At 37.6% G+C, this 20312-nt stretch overlaps 1 long non-coding RNA gene across 6 annotated transcripts; it reads right to left on the reverse strand.

Moving 5' to 3' along the window:
• Positions 1 to 447: 447 nt before the first annotated feature.
• Positions 448 to 10373, reverse strand: LOC100488397. Of its 6 annotated transcripts, none has more exons than XR_004221989.1 (4): positions 10158 to 10350; positions 9135 to 9177; positions 7787 to 7939; positions 448 to 1194 (listed from the first exon to the last, which is right to left on the reverse strand). It is a non-coding gene; the product is annotated as an uncharacterized LOC100488397 (long non-coding RNA). The 6 variants fall into 6 exon arrangements; XR_004221988.1 differs by having other exon boundaries at positions 448 to 1197; XR_004221987.1 differs by lacking the exon at positions 7787 to 7939 and having other exon boundaries at positions 10158 to 10349.
• Between the last annotated feature and the right edge of the window lie 9939 nt (positions 10374 to 20312).

The following is a 20312-nucleotide window of genomic DNA, read 5'->3' on the forward strand; positions in this document are numbered from 1 at the left end:
CAAAATCAGGTGTATTTTCATGCATAAAATAATTTTTGTTTCTGGTATGTGTGTTTATATTATGGAAAATATAATTTTTTTTCATTTTTTAGACATTTAGAAGCCTATATCTTGTTACAAAATTGGAAAAATTCTACCATATTTTAAAAGCTTAGGTTGTCCTGAAAAAAACAATATATTGTTTTCCTGGGTAAACTAAAAGTTCCCCCAAGGAAAGGCCCCTAAAGTGAAACAGTGCAAAATGTTCAAAAACTGTCTGGCAGTAGAAGTTCCGCTTTGTTCAAAACGGCTGGCAGTGAAAGGGTTAATGGATCACTTATTTAGACAATAAACAAATGGGTTTAAAAAAAGCCAAAACAAAAAAAACCTGATGTCTGTTTATGTTCAGTAGTTTTGTTACTCAAAACTATTTACATGTAGCTATTTTTCAATAAACAGACTAAGTGGTTTACTAGAAGAATAACATTTATTGCTTTATCTAGCGAAAAGAAAAAATAAAATTCAAAATACCAAGTATATTTAATAAGCAGAAATGAGGATACCCTTTCATATTCTTTACATCAATAAAGTCAAATATCCATAACAAAATAGGAACTCTAGATCATGGCAATTATAAAGTTGCAGTTCTTTTCCCTCCTCACTAAAAACATGCTATGGCTATCATTACAGTGATTTTATACTGAAAATTTGGAAAACCTCTAAATAGCTTGCCATATACACCGTATCAAGCACTTTGTTAGGAAGAACGAAGATCGATACTAATATTTAAAAGGAAAAAGCAATACGAAATGTACAGATTTAAAGACCATTATGTACTATTTATAGTAACAGTTGTTTTTCCTGCATGTTTTACATTACAAAATAAAATGCATTGTAAAAATAAAAATGTTTTTGAATTATGGACCAGGAGCTGAAGTCATCTGTCTGAACACTTCATTGTAGTGAAAGGTATTAGTGAAACCCTTCTTTCTTTCTTGCATAGTATCCCAAACATGCACAGAATCCAATTGCAGTAATGACTACACCAAGTAGCACTGCAATTGTATTTCCTTCATCCATTGCTTCAGCTACTGGTAACGTAAAGAACAGTGATGCAAAAGCTGTCAACAGTTTGTACATTTCTCCAGGGAAAGCCATTTACTCCAGGTTTATAAGGTCTACTTTTACTCAGGCCCCAACAAGGAATTATTTTTCCTGCTTAAAAAGAAAAAAAGATAAATTTGCAAGCTTAAGTACAATTTAGGTAAATATCAGCTGTATATTATACAGACAGAATAATTTTTGAAATGGGAGATATCATACCTTGCATATATATATATATAAAAAAAAAAAATAATTATATATATATATATATATATATATATATATATATATATATATATATATATATATATATATATATATATATATATATATATATAAAATAAAACACAGCCCGCACCAAGGGTCTTATAGTTCAAAACAATTGTTTTGAACTATAAGACCCTTGGTGCTGGCTGTGTTTTATTTTGTATTTTGTATTCCGAGCACATGGGCGGCTATTTATTAGCATTTTGGAGTGAGGTGCTGCACAATACAATTTCACCAGTAACACAGCTATACATACATAAATAAATCAATAAATGTACAATGTTTGCAAATGAATATCAAGACAATTAGCGGCAATACATTTTATATCATGGTTTTAAGTATAATAAACCCCCCTGAACAAAAATATTGTGGGTCACCAGTGACCCTCATGCCACCCCCCTGCACAAAACTGTGGGTGACCCAAAATTTTTTCGTGAGACAGGTCACCAGCAACCCCCCACCAAGTGGTAAAAATCAACATGCTACATAAAAATAGGTCCTGTAAACAGTGTTCCTGTAAAAACCGCAGAATCCTTTAAAAGTAATAGCCCATAGTGCCTTATTCTTTATCAAGACCATGACTCTGTACAGTGTAAATGTGTAGGAAACCGTAGCATTCACATTAAGTATCCTCCTCAGTTAGCTCTCAAAGCCTGATGTCACTGCTGACCTCTGGATAGCCTGCCTCTTAAACACTGCAGGTCAGTGGGCAGGACAATATTAGCGCATGTGCAGTAAGGCTGCATTTGCCAAAATGAAGTGAATTTAAAAAATAAATAAATGGGCACTGCTATTAGAGTGTTGTGAAAAGGTTTTGGCGCCTTATACCAAGCAAAGGAGGAACATTGCAGAGTAAATAAGTAACTGATGAGAGCTAAGGTGTATGTATACTATATTTAATTGCTGATATACTAGCTTTCCTTGTCCTTTAATGATTTTATGTGCCAATCTACACCTGTGTATGGAACAGCTCAATGTATTCCAGTATAAAAAAAAAAAAACAATTTCACAATTAGCACAAATAGAAATTACATATTTTATGCCAGTTTATCAATAAGGTGCATACTGTTTACTTTATTGGCTTTTATTATATGAACCACAGTTCTATTTGATAATTTAGCCCCACTGCGTGTGTATTTTAAATGCCTCCTAGAGTTTAAAGTAGATAACACTGCAATCCTTTGAGTTTGCATTTTTGTCACACCACCGAAAGTCTAATGGAAACAGTTATTAGCACTAAAGTATATTTTACATTTTGTTTCACATCCGCTAACACTGTCCTTAATTTATCAATGATAACCTCATAAATCTATTCATGATGGCATCTGTTAGAAGATTTTGTTAAAGGAAAACTTTGGCTTCTGAACCAAAATTTGTTAAGAGCACAACAACACATAAACCCCTAATATTCCTATCAATGGGATGGCATGTCAGGGAGATTAGTCGCCCACAATAGTAAAGATTTATTGTGGGCAACTAATTTCCCCATGTGTCACTGCCCTAAGCTAAAATATTCAAACTGTGACTGCTGATAACACTAGGGGGCTGATTTACTAACCCACAAATCCGAATTGGAAAAATTCAGATTGGAAAATGAACATTTTGCAACTTTTTCGTATTTTTGCGATTTTTTCGTCGCCGTTACGACTTTTCGTAAATTGTCACGACTTTTTCGTAACCATTACGACTTGCGAGAAAAGTCTCGACTTTTTCGTAGCCGTTACGATTTGCTCGTCGCGACATTGTCGCGACTTTTTCGTATTGAGTGCTCGTAACCGGCGGGCAAAACTTTCAGACTTTGCATGATTTTGGAAGCCTCCCATAGGACTCAATGGCACTCTGCAGCTCCAACCTGGCCCAAGAAAAGTCACGATACTGAAGCTTGAATGAATCCGAAACTTTCGTACTCGGCGCGAAGGCTACGAAAAAGTCGCAACAATTCGCGCAAGTCGTAACGCTACGAAAAAGTCGCAACATTTTGCGAAACAGTCGTAATGGCTACGAAAAATTTGCGACAATTTATGAAAAAATCTCAAAATACCGATCATTACGAAAGAAACGCATTCGGATGCCTTCGGACCGTTCGTGGATTAGTAAATCAGCCCCTAGGTGAAAAAAACATTGATATTAGTGATTTCTATTGCATGTCACATTGTTCTTTGTTACTTGTTTGTGCCCATGGAAATTTTGTCTATGTATCCATTTGGGTGCCTCTGTATGCCAAATAGGTAAATCTATGCATATTAGGTATGAAACTGTTCAGTAGACCCCCGGCATTCATATTTAGGATGCTTTATACGTAACAAAATGCTGGGGTAAAATGCAAGCTTACGATTTTCAGAAATTTCATAAAACTCACTGCTTTTAGCATAGCTTTGCAGTTTGGTAGTTTGCAGTAGAAAGATGTATTTACCCATTTTGGTTTCATCTGAATGTGTACTTTTGAAAAATATATGGTTTGCTAGGGTCTCTGTACTGTTAGGGCTATGATGCACCGAATCCATGCTTCTGGCCCAACTGAATCTAAATCCTTAAAATGCGGTTTTCTTTGTCTCTTCTTTAAATGGCTGGAGACTCCATTGAATACTGGGAGTTGGTAAAATTACCATAAACATTCTAGTATAATTCAGTCTTTAGCAAGATTAACCTCATATTCAAGGAAATTTGAGATCAGTTTACTAGATTGATGCAAGAAAAAAAAGGGGAAAGAAAAAAACTTTTTTGACATGTATATGACATATAAACTTATGTAGAAGGGGTACATAAACAATCTAAACTTCTAGAATTAAAAATGAATGCATTTAAAAAAAAAAAAAAAAATGATACGGAATATTTGGAAATGTGAACTATTTTCCAAACGTACTTGGTCATTCAACCCCAATCCCCCTTTACCTTTTACCGCTGTAAATTAATGGATTTGGGGACTTTTGCTTTCTATTAGTAGTGGTGCATGGATACTGCACAAAGAAGATAGAGTCCCAGAGTCCATAACATCACAATGCAAGAAAGGTGAGGGAAAGATTGATGACTCTGTGAGCCCAAGGGGAGGGCGTGGAAAACTGCCCCTATTAGCAAAGGCAGACTACCTTGGTATCTTTCAACCTGTAAAATTGTGTATGTCTGTGTAAAAAAAAAAAAGTGTTAAAATTTGGCTCTTCACTCTACTGCGCATGTGCAAGCACACAAAGACAAAAGACGGAAGAGGAGATACTCGCTCGCAAGTACCCCGGGCTGGTGCTGTTTTCTTCTCACAGGAGCACCAGTCCGGGATACAAGGTAAGCGATTAAAGTCACTGGGGGTGCCTAACATTTTGGCACCCCCCAGTAACTTCGCCTTTCCTTCTCCTTTAATTTTGGAAGTTCAAATAGTGTTTATACTCATTACACAAGTCCACTTAAATGAATGTATGTCAAAACAGGGATATTTTTAAATTGTTCCCTTTGAAAACCTAAACCTAAAAAGTTTTAATAAAAGTTACTAAACAATATATAAATTATTTAAATATTGTTTCCTTCAGTCTTGGAATTCCCAATCACAACAAGCAGGAAGTTGCCCACTTTTTAAGGCAAGCTTTGAATCACACCAACATCTTGTTTATGCTCCACAATCTTGCACCTGATGCGCATACTCATACACTAGCTACACAATAAAAGATGAGGTGGAGGGAGGGGTAATGTGAAAAGTGCAGTGATATCTAGGAACTAAAGAATGTAAGGTGAAAGTAGTTTCCTGCCCAGTCTCTGTCTGAGGCACATAAGACAGGGCAGGCAATGTATGATTGACAGATGAAATTAATACCTTTATAATAGAACTTGGGTTTGATGTTTAATTTGAAAAGGGCTTTCATTATAAAGTTTTTTTATGTCTTGGTATTTAAAGAAAATCCCAAACTGTAATGGATGCACTATTTATCCCAACCACCCCTTATTCAGGGAAAAGTACCCCAGGAACTCACCAAGGTGTAAAGTGTGATATATGCACACACACAAAAAAAGTTAAAATGTGAAAAAAACTATACAGGGGTCTCAGTACCAGGGTTTTTTATTATTTAAAAAAAAAAAACAAAAACAAAAAACACCATATGAATTGTGCTGTGCCTTAGGCTTCCCAATAGGTATCAATGTAAAGAATTAGTACTGGACATTGTTTGAGAATACACATATGCTTGATGCTTTTGTATTGATCAATGCATGTTGTGGGATTACGATTATTAAATGGTGTACTTAATTTAGTGTGAATGTGTGGAAGAATCAATTTGACTCTCCACAGGCAGCACCCAGGTATAAATATTAGGGGCCAACTTTTGTAATAATTGTATGCACCTCAGTAAAGTTTTTTCAATGTTTTTGTTGTATTCTAGACCAAAAAAGTGTGTTACTTGTACTAAAATCACTGGTAAGACCCATATAGGCTGTTTTCTGTTCTCTTGTTTGCATTTATGCTTCGGTGACAGGTCACCGACAACAAAAGGCTTCCTTTTCAACATACCCAGTACAGGTATAGGACCCATTATCCAGAATGCTTGAGACCAAGGGTATTCCGGATAAGGGGTCTTTCCGTAATTTGGATCTCCATACCTTAAGTCTACTAAAAAATCAATAAAACATTAATTAAACCCAATAGGATTGTTCTGCCCCCAATAAGGATTATTTATATCTTAGTAGGGATCAGTTACAAGGTACTGTTTTATTAGTACAGAGAAAAAGGAAATCAGTTTTAAAATTCTGAATTATTTTATTAAAATGGAGTCTATGGGAGACAGGTCTCAGTTGTCCCTTTATGTAAAGTTTCTGTTTTTACAAATGACAGAGCAACCTGAAAAATTGTGAGGACTAGGCAGCAAAGTAGAACATGACATTTAATGCTGATTATTCAAGGTTACATTTTTGGGCAAAACTAACACGATTGCTAATTAAACACTACATTGAACTGCGCAGGAGGCCTCCTTAATAAAGGATTTGGGGGTAAAAAGTGATAACAGACTTTGTAACTCTGCCCAGTGTCAGTGTCTAAAAATGGATAATGACTCAACAGAAATGCATAATTTTGCCTGTTTATAGACCCCCTGCTACTATCTCATCTTAAATATGCAGTGCAACTTTAGGCACCAGTCTTTAGCAAGGTTATTAATTAGGGCTGAATAAGAGCAGAGACATGAAACTAAATTTATAACGGGAATGAAACAATTAAAGTACAAGGAATGACAGCATAGACAGAACAGACAACAATGTATGTCCACTACATAGGAACTACAGACTGTGATCCAGCTTTAAGCAATGCCTCCTCCTATATCCTCTGCTAGATCATTAAGCTCTTTTTTGTGACCAAGCCTCCTGAGTTCCTTCTTGAGTATCCTGAGCCTTGTAAGTCTGTTGCTAACCTGCTTTCGTCACGTTTTTTGACTCCCTGGTTTTTGACCCGTCAGACTTTTACTTGTCTGCCACATGCATTGTCAGACCTTGTGCCTGAATATTTACCTGCACCTTATACACATTTCTGCTGCATCCTTGTTGTCTTTCATTATTAAATAATTTGTGAAAACACAGTTGTTGTCAAGCCTCAGTATGTCTGCTGAAGGTTACACGTAGATAGGCTCCTTGCAACCTGTTCAGCTAGCCATTCTGAAACAGGGTTTCATAGTAACATGTTTCATCATTAGCCTATGGTCATTTACAAATACAAAGAGCTATTAATTTAGAATTCAGCACTGTTTCACAGAAGTTTGATGTTGTTGTGGCCAGCTTGCCTCCCCCCATTCTTCTGGTCAGACAAGGGCAGACTTCTAGTAAGGAGCAGACCTGTCATAGTGAAGGCAGTCAGTCCTAAGAAGGGGTCATTCATAAATTCTATATGGTTCAGCAATACCTTTTTAAGAAAGTACACCCCCATATGTAAAAAAAAAAAAAAAAAAAGCAATGTGTGCCCAGGTGCAGTAACCCATAGCAACCTATAAAATGTTTGCTTTTAAACTGGTGACCAGTTAATGCTACCTACTGATTGGTTGCTATGGGCTACTGCACCTAGACAAACAAAGCCTTTATTAGGTAAATATAGTTATGGCCACTTTACCAACCTTATTCCTGACAATAGCAAGCAGGTTATTGTGAGATAATGTGCTGAGTAAAGCATTTAGGCTAGGATGATCAGCTCACTTTCTGGGACATGTCTAAAAAATCAGGTCTCAACTGGCACAGAGCCACACTGAATTAATTAAATGTTTGAACACACAGTCTAGACCAGTGATCCCCAACCAGTGGCTCATGAGCAACATGTTGCTCTCAGTGCCCCCAAACCAGGTAGTTAGTTTTTTAATTCCTGACTTGGTGGCAAACTTTGGTTGAATAAAAACAGGATTTACTCCCAAATAAAGGCTCCTGTAAGCAGATAGTGTGCATAGAGGCTACCTAATAGCCAATCGTAGCCCTTATTTAGTACCTCCATGAACTTTTATGATGCTTGTGTTGCTCTCCAAGTCTTTTTATATTTGACTGTGGCTCACGAGTAAGAAAGGTTGGGAACCCCAGGCCTAGACAGAATCCAGCTTGATGAATTGAATAGCTGCTGACTTCAATAACTAGGGGACATACACTGAAAGAGAAGAGAGTTTAAAGCAAGTTAAAGCAGTTTAAGGCGTGGTAAAGGAATCATTGACCTTTAAGTTACATTTAAATATGGTATTGAATGGCTTATTCTCAGCAACTTTTCTATTGGTTTTTATTTATTTATTTATAGTTTTTGAGTTACTGGGCTTCCTTTTCTGCCTTTCCAGCTTTCATTTGGAGGTCACTGACACCTGTAGCCAAAAACATATTGCTCTGTAAGGCTATGATTTTATGTTTTACTTTTTATTAGTACAGGTATAGGACCCATTATCCAGAATGCTCGGGACCAAGGGTATTCCGGATAAGGGGTCTTTCCGTAATTTGGATCTCAACACCTTAAGTCTACTAAAAAATCAATAAAACATTAATTAAACCCAATAGGATTGTTTTGCATCCAATAAGGATTATTTATATCTTAGTTGGGATCAATTACAAGGTACAGTTTTATTTCTACATAGAAAAAGGAAATCAGTTTTACAATTCTGAATTATTTGATTATAATGGAGTCTATGGGAGACGGGCTTTCCGTAATTCGGAGCTTTCTGGATAACGGGTTTCCGGATAAGGGGTCCGATACCTGTACTTATTTTACTATTTCTGTTTAGGCCCTCTCTTATTCATCTTCCAGTCTCTTTTGTAAACCACTGTCTGGTTGTTGGGGAAAACTGAAACCTAGCAACCAGTTGCTGGTGAAATTCAACTGAAGAGCTGCTTAACAAAAAGCTAAAAAAATAAAAAAAAAAAGAAGACCAAATGTAAATTGCCTTGGAATATCACTGTGTACATCATGAATTTAAAGGTAAATTACCTCATTAACACAACCTGTTTCAGGCCCATTGGTGCCCTTTCTCAAAGGTGCAGTGTACAGTAACTTTCGTAACAAACCCCAGTGTCCTGGTTAGTGAAACCAAGTCTATTCTGATTAGATAACTCCACTAGGTTAGAAAGTCTGTTTTCACATGAGTGCGACATTGCTGTGTCTGTGTTTAATAGCAATGAATTGCCCAAACCACCAATGCAGAACCAAAAGTGCATAACAAAAATGACCTTGACTAGGACTTAGTACTGCATATCTACCATGCTTACCTAGGAGCAACAAATGTTTGGTTATCAATTATACTTATGCATATCTATGATAAGGCATTATATATAATGCTACACACTAGCAATATTAGTCTTACCCTTCTCTTTACGTGGCTATGCTGTTGTTATATACTTCAAGACCTGCAAAGACAAATCATCATAATCAGCATTACTGAAAAGGTTTCATCCTCCATTATCAGCCCTTCTGGTGCCAACATGTTGTGTTTTAATGTATTTTAATCCACTGGTATTTTTACCCAGAATGCAGCAACATTTTGCAGAATTCCAGTGTAATTTCACCTTCATGGGAAGACGCAGTTGTGCTCAGTGCATCAAAATGTGTATAATTGTGGATGGGTTTTGACATGAATTGTACACAACTGCACTGAAAATTGTCTTGGTTGTGATGGTGCCATTTCCAGAGCTTAGTTTCAAAATGACATGTGTGTAATTCTTTAGAAACAAGTTTACTGCGCCTTTTAATGACGCAACAAGCTGTCGGTCTGGTGGTTTAATACATTTCATTCCATGTATAATCTTTTTCTCCTGTCACTTCCTCTTCTGTCAACTACTGCTTCCTGTAGCACACACCATGTAACTATGCAGGATTATGTTTTTATTTTTTATTTGACAAAATTTGAAATCCTAATGTGATAAGAAAAATTAAGGTAAATTGCAAAAATTCTCAGAGAAGCATTACGTACATTTATTTTTTGGAGGGTTTCAGAAGGACCCCCTGATTGAAATATTTAATTATTCAAAACTGAAATTTCAGGTAAGGGCAGGAAGCAAAGTTATCACCTTTCCCCAGGATTAAGTTAGGCTAAAAATATGAGGTTGTTGAGGCCAGGTGGCCTCTTTCGGAAGAAAGGGCAGGTAACATATGTATTGCCAGTAATCCTTTAATGGTTTTCACATGGTGCATACGCTACCTGTTGTATAAAATAATGTTTAAAAAAAATGAAGCTTAAGTGAAAGCAGAGCTGACCAACGATAACTCTGTGCATCTGTGGGGCACTTTTTAGGCAAATGGAATGAATAGAAAAAACTCTGGTTTCAAGATTCCTTTCTCATAATACTTCACGTTCAAGTTGTCTGATAACTCGACATACAATACTCACTGTGAAACTGGCCCGACGGCGTGTGTTGTGATAAAGACAAGAAGAAACTGCTGCCAGCAGACAACAGAACCCACTCGTTAGCGTATTGAGGCCGCTCAACAAGGTACTTCCCGAGTTCCCCACATGACGCCTCTGACGCCACAGACAGACGCGCCAAACACTGGGATTCGATTGGCTCTGGCCGAATCCCGGAAGCGTTTAGTGGCTGCTGCGCTATGGCTTGGAGAAAAAGACTTTAATGGACTGAATCTTTGATAACGTTTTCACCGCACTAACATTAAAATGTGGGTGAAATGAGATTATATACAATATTAAGTAATTATTAAACCTGTTGTTGCTGCTCCCGATATGTCTGAACTATATTAATGAGCAGTACAGGGACCGACAGTAACACCCGCTGAAGCAAGTTGGACAAGCTTGGCTTCCTGTTGTGTATATTGTACTGGCACACATAGGGGCACATTTATCAATGTACAAATTAGTACGAATGGGAAAAATGCATATTTTTTTCTAATTTATAGAACCTCATTTTCTACAATATTTTTGTTAATTTCCGTGACTTTCTCATGCTTTGCGTCAAAATGGCATTTGTCGCAACGAGTATGAAAGTTTTGGATTCATTAAAACTTCGGTATCCTTTGGCCGGGTTGGAGCTGCCATTGAGTCCTATGGAAGGCTACCAAAATCATGCACTGAAGGTTCAAAGTCAGAAATCTTTTTTGCACCGTTTCCAATTGTTGGCATACGAAAATTATCGCACATCCGAAATGATCGTATTTACTCTGAATTTTTGCCAATTGTGCTTTTAATTAGCCGAAATTCAGATTTTGATAAATCTGCCCCATAGTATTTGATTGGCCCTTGCTGTATACTCTTAACACAAGGCAACTGTGTCATATATAGTGTTTACTATAATATATATAGGGTAGGTGCTTTAATAATTACAGTATTTTACAGGGCAGTTAGTTTTCTAGATTTACGGTGCAATTTAGTAAAAAAAAAACTAATATTTTTTAGCGGAGTAATTACTATACTTGATATATGATGAAGTAAAAAACAATTACGTTTAGTACAGTTCAGGGAAATATTATTTGGGGGTTGTTGCGCTTTATCTTATGGCAGATTGCAGGCTCAGACATTCTCATTCAGTGCAATTTATGAAGTGTGACTGCTTGCTCTAGCTCTGATTTTGTTATTCTGTTTTATTACATATAAAAATGCCACAATGCCAAGTAAAAAACACAAGAGAGCATCTAAAGGACATTTTCATTATTTGTACAGAGAAAAAGCAAGGCCTTAAATCCACCCTTTCCACTAATTGTATTTGACTGTGAAAATGAGGTGAAAAGCAAGTTCACATTTGCAGGCAAATGATGTGTGCTGTGCAGCCGAGTGAAGGAAATGGCTGCATGATGAGACAATGCCAGACCATTAGAAAAAGGACTTTATAATGTTTTATTCTTGGCAAATGCTTTGCCTTTACCTATAACACCCAAAATTATATGAATGGTTGTTTAGCCTTCCTCCATATTATTCACATTTGTATATTCTGCACAGAAGTATTATGCATGCACTTTTGTTTTGATGAGTACAGCTTCCCCAGTCCATTAATGTAAAGGAGGGTGTACTGGTATAGGATCTATTATCCTGAATGCTTGAGACCTGTGGGGTTTCCAGATCTTTCTTTGCAACGGACCTATGTTTAGCTGTGATCTGGTAATCTAATTATCTACCTTGTAAGGATCAAACATGGTGTAGCTTCGGTTTCGATGTTTGCCTTATTTATCTTAAAAATAACAAAAACTACAGATAGTTTTTTATTAAAACCACAAGCAAAAAGTTTGGCTCAAGCCCATCTCATGTTGAAAAGGCATCTATTAAAGGAGAAGGAAAGGCTAATAAAGAGTTAATCTCAATCTGCAGGCATTCCTTCAGTTGTCTCAATAGTTCCCTTAAGTCTCTCCATATTTCACCTGTTCAGATGATCAGAAGCCAAACAGGAAGAAAAAATGCTGAGCTGTGTAAAGAAAGTTCCCATAATGCCTCCCTCCTGCACCGCGACCCAGACCAAATGAACATGCTCAGTTAGTAAGACTGTGAGTCAGCTTTCTGCTGATTGGCTCAGATCCACATTCCTAAGGGGGGGGACATGAATTACAGACACAAGAAATCTTTTCACAGAGAAGTCAGTGCAGCATTTCTGTTAGTGCTTATGGCTGTATTTATGCTGATGATATCAAAATTTACTTTTCGACCCCCTTGTTAACAGTTGAAACTGAGACTCAAATCTCTAACTGCCTCCTAGCTATCTCCAATTGGATGAACCAACGCCACCTCAAACTGAACCTAACAAAAACTGAACTAAAGATCTTTCCGCCTAAGCCTGGTTTTACCCCTCCTTTACTATATCTATTGATGGCACCCTCATCAACCCTGTCGATTCGGTGCGTTGTTTGGGGGTGATCTTTGACTCCAGTCTCTCCTTCTCTGACCCATATTAACACCACTGTCAAAACCTGTCACTTTTTCTTACGCAATATTGCCAAAATCCATCCCTTTCTTTCTACTGCAACAGCTAAGCTGCTCATGCATGCTCTCATCCTATCCCGACTTGACTACTGTAACCTGCTACTAATTGGCCTCCCTAACTCCCATCTTTCCCCCCTACAGTCTATATTAAACACTGCTGCCAGAATTCTCCTCCTCTCATCCAGGAGAGTTCAGGCCCTTCCCCTGCTAAAGTCCTTTCATGGCTTCCTATCAAACAAAGAATAGTGTACAAACTCCTTCTCTTAACCTTCAAAGCCCTCCATTCCTCTGCTCCTCACTACATCTCTTCCCTTGTGTCTCTGTACGTTCCTGGCCGACTCCTTCGTTCCTCGCAGAGCAACCGTTTGGTTGCGCCCCCCACTACTACTGCCGTTTCCCGCCTTAAACCCTTTTGCCTTGCTGCCCCTTACATTTGGAATGCCCTCCCTGATTTCCTCCGGAGAGAATCCTCCCTCAGTCTTTTTAAAACTAAACTTAAAGACTACCTTTTGGAGCACTCACCCAGCACCTGATCTGGAAACTAACACTTATATTGCAGTGTCACCCACTGTGACCTACAGCACTTATATTTGCCTTTTTTTGTCTGTTAGTTACCCTCCCATATAGATTGTAAGCTCTACGGGGCGGGGACCTCCATCCTCTTGTGTTTTTGACTCTTATTGCAACTGTATCTTTTATTTATTTGTCTTTATTGTAATACTTTGTATTTATCTATTATCTTAATAACCCCCTGTTTGTATTAATGTATTCTACTGTACAGCGCTGCGTACATAAGTAGCGCTTTATAAATAAAGATATACATATATACATACATTTACATAGACCTTTCTGATAAAGCTTACTTAGTTTTTACCTTTCTTTCTCCTTTAATGTACTGTTCTACTGTACAGCACTGTGTGGACAAGTTATACTATATTAAAAGAAATCCACATACATATTACTTATATTACATACATACATATTACTTTTTGTGGTTACTGTTAAACCGGTGCTAAGTAATGAGGAGACTTTCCCTAGTATTTAACAATTTTGGTAAGTAAGCTATGGGCAGTTTATATGCATAAATTGTTCTAGTTGAGTAAAAGGGTAAATCAGGAGGGAGTTAGTAAAGATTCTAACTTGCTAAAGAAACGTCTGCTGTTCCATGAAAAAACAAAGGTTCCTGTAGGGGCAAGGTCACACATTCCCTATCAGATGCTTCTCTACAACTGTGGTTTTTAATCAGGCAGAAAAAAGCATATCCAATATCAGCAGCTACTTGTAGCTGCACTAACCTGCACAGCTTGGGCCCGAGTGTAGCTTTGTGGAGCAGAGATTGGTCTGAAAATGCCTGCATGCCTTGGCTATAAATTGGTGTTTTCTGAACAATAGATTTCTAGATATGGAAACCATATCTGTATCACATAGCGTTCTGAAATAAGGGCTCTGGCACATGGGGAGATTAGTCACCCGCGACAAATCTCCCGTGTCTCGGGCGACTAATCTCCCCGGATTGCCATCCCACCGGCGAAAATGTAAATCGCCGGTGGGATGGCATACACGGCGGCGCGATTTGACTGAAATTGCGCAAGTTGCCTCGAGAGGAAACTTGCGCGATTTCAGTCAAATCGTGCCGCCGCGTATGCCATCCCACCTGCGATTTACATTTTCACCGGTGGGATGGCAATCCAGGGAGATTAGTCGCCCGCGAACAGGGAGTTTTGTCTCGGGGCGACTAATCTCCCCGTGTGCCAGAGCCCTAAATGCAGTAAAATAAATGCAGTAAGTCCAATAAAAAGAACAAGTTCCTTTAAGATAACACCCTATTTAAAACAAGGTATTCTGTTTAGTTGCTTATTAATTAGCTAAATTACTAGTGGTTGTTTTACACTTGGATTTTTTTTTTAGAAATGTAAAAAAGCACACAGAGTCCTCTGAATTCTCTAGTTATTAATTTGTGGTTGTAGGGGCTGCTGTTATTTTCACTGTTTTGTCATTTGCTCATATAGTTTTATTTTTAAATTAACTAAGCGAATCATCCCTTGACATCTACACTTCAGCAGAGAGCTCGCTATATTAATACCAGAAATTTTCTCTAATTGGAGTTTCAGTGCCCTCTCCTGGAATGATGCTGAAAGTCTGTAACGTTAAGTACCAATGTTCAGTAAACAGTGTTTTCTTTACAATTCTATAGCAGTTCAGTCTATTCCGTTCATCTTAAATTCCCACTTTTCACATTGGCTAAGCTTTGCTGATATGTTTTTTTGATCTGTTTATTAATTTGTGCATAAATCTGCCACTATGGATCACTAAAGTTATTTTTTATGGTCATTAATTATTTGCATTCACTAGTTAATTAATCAATGGTGCAAAAGAAACACACTGCAGAGAAGATTGCTAATTGCAGTTGTCTACATATAATAATACTGTGTCATTTCTGCCTCTTTTGGAAGCAACTTAAACATTTTGAACAAAAGTTAATCATAATATATTAAAATCAAACAAGCATTACAAAAGAAAAAAATATTTTCGTTCAATGTTCAAGTTACATAGTAACTGGGCGAGGTTTTTAACAGGGTTATTTACAGAAGGAAAATGGAATGTAATTAAAATGCTTTGAAGCAGATAGAAGTCAGTATGTTCTCTTTGTAAACAAGGAAAGATTTGGAAAGCTTAACCTATATGGTTTGATAGAAGCTTTAGTATTGAAGTTGGTAAGAAGAAAACAAGTATTAAAGGCATTCAAGTAAGCTGGGACAGCTGCCATTTTTAGTAGGTACAAACAGTGCCAGATTACCCACCAGGCGCCCTAGGGGTTAGTTCCTCCTAACTGGAATTGAGAAGGAAGTGTAAAGATTCAGGTGCCGATGCAATATGCAGTGCTGGATTTGTGTTTCGGGCACCCCCCCCCCCCCATCATGCCCATCCGGAGCAGTGGGGAGAGGACGCGCTGAAGATTTTTGTGTGACCAGTCCCCAGTGCGCTGTATGGGAGCAACTTTTACTTGCTGCTGGGCAGCATGCTGCTGTCTTTGTGGCCTTGACACAAATCCGGGTTTTGCAATGATTGGATCCCAGATCCAAACGCATTGCATAACTCCTCACGGGCACTGTGGACTGACTGGCTGCTATATTATTCAATAGCCCTTCTGCTTTGTTGTCACACACAGATGCATTCACATGCACACTGTGACACCACGTGTAGGGGAGACCAGGGCAGATGCAGTCCATATAAAAAGCACTGGCTCAGGGAACTCTTTGGTGTTGTATGCGAGCGAATGTAGGCAGAAGAAGAGTGTTTTTGCTCTGCACCTGCTCCTACTACCTGCCTGTAGCCTGTCTTTCTCTGCACAGCAGCAGTAATTCCACTGTGGTCCACAAATAATATATCCTAAACCAAAAATAAAGGCACAAAAAGACCACCAGTTAACAACACACTCACCAAGTAGAAGTGGTGGTCCAGGTGCACCAGCCCCAGACTCTCAGTATGGGGTGCATAAAGCAAAAAACATCTACTACTAAGGGCATATATGGACTCAGGTATCTCCACAGGGGTCAAAGTTAAATTAAAACATCTCCATAAACCCTACGCATTTCATGCCGTAGGTGTACTTTGTCATGGAATAAATGGAAGCCACAGGATAGATATTTAGAAAAGTAGATATTTATTGAAAATGCAACCAATCAGAAAAAACATATATGACAAACTCTTAAAGAAACAGTGTCTGTCCCTATTCCTTTACATACAACATATACAATATATGCAGTAATATTAAAAACAAAGGCAAACCAAACCTTTAAAAAAACCTCATAGAATGGTACAAACAGTATATACATGAGAAAATATAAGGGTATATATATATTTTGGGGAAGTTTCCAGAACCAGGTACTTCCAGGTTGAACCTGGATGAGTTGACAGGTATGTTAATGAAATGTTTTCGGATGTATATTTATGTGAACTGTTTAGTGTAATAGAGTATATTTGGACATTCAATTATTACTGAAATTTCATATTCAATTAAAGGAAATGTATATTTAAAAAGAATGGTCTAAAATATGGAATATTTAATGAAACTGAATATATAGTGCTGTAAAATTTTTAGAGAAATAGAATAATTTAACACATGAATTGTTTGCAAAAATAGAATGTTCAGTGAAACTGAATGTTTGAAATTAAAAGTTCAGTTAAACAGAATTTTCAGAGAAAATAAATATTTTACATTTTTTTTAAATGGCGTGTTCAGCATAATGGAATGTTTTACCGCATGGAATGTTACTTTAATTAGAATGTTTAGTGACTTTTTTGTAAAATGCATTTCATTTAAGTGGTGTTTATTGAAATAAAATGTTTCATAATATTGAATATTATGTGAAATTGAATGTTCCATGAAAAATAGTATTTACTGTTGATAGGAAAATTGAGGGTGTGATAAAACAGAACGGAGTGCTAAATTAATGGTTTATTACAATAAAATGTGCAGTGATTCAGATTGTATATGTTCTTTAAAATAAAGGATTATTAACATTCTCTTCCTCCCTATAGGTGATTTGCATAGGGGAGTCCGGATTTATTCAGGTACTAATGCTAAGCACTGCTGCCAAGTGGTTCTGAGTGCTATCTCCCATAGAGCCAAATGCGTGTTTGACTTGGCATTTAACTGTTCAAAGCGGTTAAACACATACTGCTGAAGAAACATGCATATAAAAGTGTCAATTCATTAAAACATGAAAGGGGAACTCCACACAAACACAACTTTTTTTTTTTTTTTGAAAAGTAAACATAATTTCAAGCAACTTTGCAATATGCATCAGTTAAAAAATATTCAGCCTTTTCATGATTTTTAATGTAATAATATAGTTTTGAACAGTTACTTAAACCTAGCCTTCTCTTATACTGCTGATCTGGCTGACTACTTTGAGACTCAGTAAAAATATAACTGAAGTCGAATGTCCTCAGCCTGCCTTCAGCCTGCATCCTCCAAATCCCACAATACCCTGCACACATGATGCCAATAAGGAAATGAACATCACAGTGCAACGCATTGTGGGTTATGTAGTTCCTACATGCTGTCTGTATGCTGTGGTCAAGTTGTTACAATATGTAAATCAGTTTTTTTAGTCCTTTCTCTCCTGACAGTATTTTAAATGACAAAATACAGTGTTTATGATGGCATACCTTAAAAAAAGAATAAACAAATGAGGGTGCTCACGATAGGAGACTACCTGGATGTCTCCAAATAACTCAGCAAAAAATAGGGCACTCCTTCAAAATACACAAAGTTTAATTATAACTCATTTAAACAAACCCAACATGTTTCGGGCCTCAAGGGCCTTCGTCAGGGGCACATGCAACAAAAATTGAAACTCACACAGTCCAAGATAGGCATATATACTTCCCCCCTGTCCATTTAGAATTAAGTGCGCCAAAGTTCCCACATCCCAGTCCAGCGTTGTTTAATGCAGGGTGCACAGGCGTCAGGAAGCGTCATTTCCCATACTTACGTCATCTCCTTAATTACTCCATAGTTACATACACCGCTTCACCCTCTCTCAGTCTCTGTGTATCGGGCATTGCCATGGTTACCCGTATGCACAAAATCACATCTAGAAGTGCAGCCACCAAAAGCAGGCTGCCAAAATTATACATGCTCAGAAAGAATTCCAAACAGGACATAATAATTCCCTGGGGGAATTAATAATCAAAAAATAATAACAGAAGAAGATTGTAAAAAAGGTAAAATAAAGGGAATTCTTGTATATTAGAGACATACCACATCAAGGTAAACAATATATTTCAAAATATCGATCTGCATGCACCAATGACCATAAAGCCCTCAGTAAAGAGCCAATCACCTAACGTCCAGAAAGCATGTGAGGCTAAAGTCATCATTCAAGCCTGATTGAAAATAAGTCTGTAAATGATACATTCATTTAGCCTTTTTTCCACAACAATAATTTTTTGGATCAATGCCAAAACTGGTGGTCGAGACCTATTCTATACCCATCAGCCTTAGAGAAGACACATTGGGGCACATTCATGAAAACGTGAGTTTGAATCCAAAATGGGATAAATTCGGATTGGATACGATAATTTCTTAAGATCAAAAATATCACGAATATGCTTATGAAAAAATCGTATTAGTCACGATAATATCGTATTGGCGATCTGAAAGTCACAAAATTTTCATATCCGAACGATCGGAAAATGCAGGAAAACCTTTCCGACTTTGATCCTTCTGTGCATGATTTTGGAAGCCTCCCATAGGAATCAATGGCACTGTGCAGCTCCAACCTGGCCCAAGGAAAGTCACCATACCGAAGCTTGAATGAATCCGAAACTGTCACCGAAAGTCGCCGAAAATATGCCGATTGAACGCTCGGAGCGTTTGTGGATTAGTAAATGTGCCCCATTGTGTCTGTGTTCTTTACAATGTTGCACAATTTTCGTGGTTTCTGTCCCTGCCTTAATAACACTCTTATGCTTAAGAAGTGATCCTTGAGCTTCTGTACTGTTTTGCATAATAATATAGGCCACATGGACATTTAAAATAATAAATGACAAAGGTACTTTGACAAGTAATCCTTTGGTTACTAATGAACCTTTTTTGAAGAGCTAGGGTGTATAAAAAAGATCACTTCATGTATGTTACAAACACTGCAGTTGAAGCAACAAAAACAGCCTGGTTTAGGTTCTCCCAAGAAAGTGCTCACTTTGTAGTGTTTGGGGTTGTCAGCAAGTACCAGACTGTTTCTGAGGTTATGACCCCTTTAATAAGCAAACATAGGAAAAGTATTGCAGTATGACCCCAGGATGGCATCGTCCTGCAGAAAATGCCAGCGTTTTTGAACAATATACTTGATAAACCTACTAGCTGTGGTAAATTTATATACAAATACCACCCTCTTGTCTTTTTCACTCTTGTCATTCCACCAGCCCTTTCTCGTAGTCCAGGGGTCTCAAACTCACGGCCATTTGCGGCCCTCGGTACAGTAATTTGTGGCCCGCACCAACGCCTTCTCAAAAGCAATGAATGGATCGCGATTATTATTGCGATTCAAGGGATAATGCAAGGCACGGCGGGCGGGAGCTGCTGATTGCGGAAATGACGTTATGCCATCATAACAGTTATTATGGGAAGACGTTCTGTGTGCACAATTAGCTGCTAAGGAGCTAATTGTGCACACAGAACGTCTTCCCATAATAACTGTTATGATGGCATAACGTCATTTCCGCAATCAGCAGCTCCCGCCCGCCGTGCCTTGCATTATCCCTTGAAAGCCAATTTTTTGTGAAATCCCTTATGCGGCCCAGCCTCATCCTGACTTTGCCTCCTGCGGCCCCCAGGTAAATTGAGTTTGAGCCCCCTGTCGTAGTCCCTGTCAACAAAATGTTGACCCATTTAATCCAGGCCCTGATCAAGATTCACGTTATCCGAGTTGATCCTTTATACCCTAAGTCATTGAGACAAAGGATGCAGATAGAGAGGAACTGTTTTGCAGATGGATTTCAAAATGTAAAAATGGTATTTATTCATACTTTTTGAAGGAACAGATTACAGTGATAGTAATTAAAATTAATAATTAAAATTTTTATAACTGTCAGGAAAATTTTCCTGAAATGCTTTAT

The sequence above is a fragment of the Xenopus tropicalis genome, chromosome 3 (genome assembly GCF_000004195.4).
Source record: "Xenopus tropicalis strain Nigerian chromosome 3, UCB_Xtro_10.0, whole genome shotgun sequence".
Taxonomy (NCBI): domain Eukaryota; kingdom Metazoa; phylum Chordata; class Amphibia; order Anura; family Pipidae; genus Xenopus; species Xenopus tropicalis.